The sequence below is a fragment of the Myotis brandtii genome, unplaced genomic scaffold (genome assembly GCF_000412655.1).
Source record: "Myotis brandtii unplaced genomic scaffold, ASM41265v1 scaffold934, whole genome shotgun sequence".
NCBI classification, from domain to species: Eukaryota; Metazoa; Chordata; class Mammalia; order Chiroptera; family Vespertilionidae; genus Myotis; species Myotis brandtii.
In genome coordinates this window covers 1,002,053-1,006,259 of record NW_005371854.1, presented here as the reverse complement: position 1 = coordinate 1,006,259, position 4,207 = coordinate 1,002,053, and the positions used below count along the sequence as shown (strand labels likewise).

At 45.3% G+C, this 4,207-nt stretch overlaps 1 long non-coding RNA gene across 1 annotated transcript; it reads right to left on the bottom strand.

The window, feature by feature from the left end:
- Positions 1–563: 563 nt before the first annotated feature.
- LOC106724706 lies at positions 564–3,441 on the bottom strand. The gene is made up of 3 exons (XR_001360548.1): positions 3,271–3,441; positions 3,111–3,151; positions 564–679 (listed from the first exon to the last, which is right to left on the bottom strand). It is a non-coding gene; the product is annotated as an uncharacterized LOC106724706 (long non-coding RNA).
- Between the last annotated feature and the right edge of the window lie 766 nt (positions 3,442–4,207).

The following is a 4,207-nucleotide window of genomic DNA, read 5'->3' as shown; positions in this document are numbered from 1 at the left end:
GTAGCTGCTCCCTGCACGTGACCTGGGAGAAAGCCCAACATTGCAGCTTGAATGAGCAGAAGGCAATGGAGCCAGGAAAGGGAAGAAAGTGACCTGACCTTTTTGTTGCTACTTTGGTTTCTCCCTTAGTGGCAGATGTTATATGGGGGGCGGGGGCAGGCAGAACTGAAGTTCCTAGAGAAGGTCACAGGACTATGTGGGCTCAGCTGGGCCCTGCCCTGCCTTTGACAGGCTTTCATTTACTTTGGTGACAATCATTCATCTCATGAACATTTACTGAGCACTCAATAATAGTAGTTGATTTTATTACTATACTAGCCTTTATTAATTGGATTGAAAACTATAAATAACTCTTGATAACACTATGAGGTTAATGTTGGAAACTCTATAATACAGGCAAGTTCATCAGAGATCTCTGTTGTAAGCAAAAGAAATCCAGTTCTAACTAGCAAAATCAAAAAAGTAATGGAGTGGATCACACAAGTGAGAAATTTAGAGGTGATTGACCTCAGGAACAGTTTAATCCAGAAACTCAGCAATATTATTTGGTCTTCTTTTAGATTTCCCTTTTTTCTGTTCTCTTTGCATGAGGAGCACAAACTCTCTTAATGTAAGCAGCTTCTTTTGCTGAGCTAGGGACGGTGGCTGTCCATCGCTCCAAACTTGCATCTTCCCAGCACTGTAAACCAAAGGCAAAATAGCATCTTTTCACTATTTTCAGCAGGAATGTTCCTAGGACTCTGATCGGACTAACTAAGGTGTTTAATCTTTGGAGTTAGTGGAAGACAAGGTATGGCACTTGACCACATCCCAAACAAAGATGGGGGCAAGTTTTCTTGTAGAATATGAGGGTGCTATTGCCAGAAGCGAGATGGAGAAGCATGCTGATAAAAGTGCATTGGCCACCGTCCACTCCAGGGCACCAGTACAAAGTCCTATGGGAGCACAGAAGAGAGTGTGACCTATATTGCTTCCTTAAGAAATTCCTAACAATTTTTGTCAAATACCTCACTCAAGCCCAGGCACATCATATATATTTAATTTCTCTAATAATCCACAGCTGGATATTTTCTATTTGCCACCCACCCCCCAGATGTGACCTCCACCCTTCTCCCCCTGTTCTGTGCCCAAGGAGGCTGACTAATCTGAACTACATCAAGAGCCCCTTTGCCCTCTAGTTGGATTTCTAGCTGGGGTTGGCCAATGGAGACAAGGAATTGGAGGAAAAGAGAAAGATGAGTTGGGATATTTATTTTCCAAGATCCCTTAGTACAAGATTACTTCAGACTGGCCAAGTCCCTCCAGCAAAGATGGTGTGGCTGGCATACAGTCACTCTCTCTCCTTCTAGCTCAGGGGTGGTAACATTCCCACTCTTCTAGCCCAGGGTACTGTACAATTCCTTATGGTTGCCCTATGTCCTGTGCGAAGTCTCTGTGCATAGTCCCTTTATAAATCTCTCTTTGAAAGACATTCTAATTTGAATACACTATTAGCTGCCAACACTCCGACTGATATAAAACCTGCCTGCAGAGCAAACGAAAATTAGTTGGTTGCAGTGGTCATTGAACCACATTGACTCCTTATGGTCCCTGCTTTCTTTTTTAAGTTTTCACAGATCATTCTCTACCTATTCCTTCTAGACTCTTGTAGAGAGTCAATGTCAAGCTTGGCAGCTTATAGTTTTTAGAATATCATTAAAAAACACACACACACTACTGTATTCGTTAGCCTCAGTTCTTTAATATCCTCCCCCCATGCTCTAAAGTGCTCTAGAGGGTAGGCCATTTCATCCTTTTAGTGTTTCCGTTAGAACAAACCCGGTTCTGCTGTTGTAAGAAACAACCTCCAAAACTCAATGGCTCCTTCTAGCTCAGGGGTGGTAACATTCCCACCCTGGCCTCCCTTGTGTTTGTTGATCACATTTCAGAATGCTCCTGAGCTTGTGTCTCCCCACCCACTCTGTGCTCACTGCGGGCCTCTTCCCTGCCGGGTCTGAACAGCTACATAGAAGAGCCCCACTGTGGCCCTGGGGACAAACCAGAAAAACTGGTTTATTTCTCATTAATGCTACGTGTCCATGATGGGTTGGCAGAGGGCTCTGCTCATGGTGAACACTCAGGGACCCAAAGTGATGGAGCTACCACAACTCAAAGAGAAAGAGAGCTCGGGAAGGTCTTGCATGGACAGTTAAATGATTGGCCTGAAGGTGACACCGAACTTGTCACGAGGCCCCATCCCTCCAGAAGGGGCCAGGAGAGTAGCCCAACTGAGTGCCTGGGGGCCTGTCTCTTGGGGAAATGTAGTTATTTCAGGTGTATCTCTTATCTTTCCAACTGGGGTAAAGCTCTCTTGGGACAGAGTTATTTTTGCACTTCTTTCTAGCTCATGTCTGAACCCAGATCATGCGCCTCAATTACCCACTGGAGGGATAGCCTGTCCAACCACGATTTAATCCCTTATCTTTCCAACTGGGGTAAAGCTCTCTTGGGACAGAGTTATTTTTGCACCACTTCTTTCTAGCTTATGTCTGAACCCAGATCATGCTCCTCAATTACCCACTGGAGCGATAGCCTGTCCAACCACGATTTTAAGAGTGACTGACATTTGAAAGCAGGAAGGCGTGCTATTATAATGTTTAGCCAGCAGTGGCTAAGGTTTTTGGGTGTGTGTGTGTGTATGTGCACGCTTTGATGTCAGTGGTAAATGTTATTCCAATAGTTAAATCTCATACGAAAGGTAAAAAACATAATACAGAAGGAAAGATGTATTCTAGGTGTGCCAGTTCTATTCTTAGGTTTATTTTGAAATAAATATACCATTTGATTTGGAACCAGCACAATGCCTGGCTCATATTCAACAAATATTTGCTGAATGAGTGAATGCTCATCATCAACTCTGCTTACTTAGCCTCATATACCAGCTTTTTCTCATGTTGCCAGGCAACAGAGAACATATGTGCACATATGTGCAGCTGTAGGCAAGATAATGACAATAGGTAATATAACGAGAGTTCTTACCGAAGCACTAAAACAGTAGAATCTGGGCTGGAGAGGCTTTTATTGTAAAAAAAAAAGGCAAAGGAAGGCTGAGGGAACCACATAGGCCTTACCTAGCATTTGCTGGCCACTCCAATCTTCTGGCTGCACCAGCCTGAGAGTGTAAAAAATGATTGAATTAACATTGAAGCTCACATCTTGATTGCTGGGAGTCCCATCTGCTCACAATGGAGTTCCAGATGGTCTCAAAGTCACCCAGGTATCTCTGTTTACCTGTGCTCAGGACGAGTCCATTCATGATTTCCTAACCCCTGGTGCAGCTTGGTGCCTGCGGTCCATCCTGTCCCTGCTAGCGGTGCCCTTGGTTTAAATCACAGCGGTGTCAGGTGCAGCTGTCTGTCCTCTGTTGGTGGTGCCCTAAGCCCTCAGGTGTGGTATGAATGTCCTCCTTCCCAATTTTGAATCATGTTGAGTCACCTGGCTCCTGAAGCAGCTCACAGGTCTTTAAGGACAGAGTGTCCTCAGCTTCTTATTTATCCTCTCCCTCTCCCCACTCTCACCCCACTTCCCACCCAAGGTGACTCTATTGCCCCTTTCCCACCCCACCACATCCTACCCTCTACCCCCACCCTAGGTTGGGGATGACTCAAAACTGGCCCCTCAAACTGACCAAGGCATGTCAGCATTATCTTCTCCCACCTTGGTCCTCATCTTCCCCTTTCCCCCCAGGGGCCTCTGTACCCCACCCACACTCTCTCATCCCCTCAGGATAATTGACTCCAGCAGACAGGTACTGGGGGAGAGTGTTAGCTAATTTCACTAAGTATTGGCTGTGAACCCAGCCTAGCAATCCCATTCACTTTCATTATTTCATTTAACCCTGACATTTAAGCAACCATTATACTAAGTGGTCAGTAACTTTGCCCAAGGTCAACAAGTAGCAGGTGCTAGAGCCAAGATTTAAATTCTTACCTGCCTTTGCACTTTCCCCTGACCCTGAGTGGATAAAAATCAAATATAATCAGATGTTTCAAGTCAACACTTTCTAGTTCCCCTTCTCACCCCGCGTTTGTTTTTGTCTGTGCATTCCTTATCTCAGTAAGTGGCGCCACTCCCCACTAAGCGTGTTCACACTGGAAATCAGGGGATCAATCTCCATCCCGCTCGGCACATCTCAGCAGTGCTACTTGCAAAAGGTAGCTCAGATCCA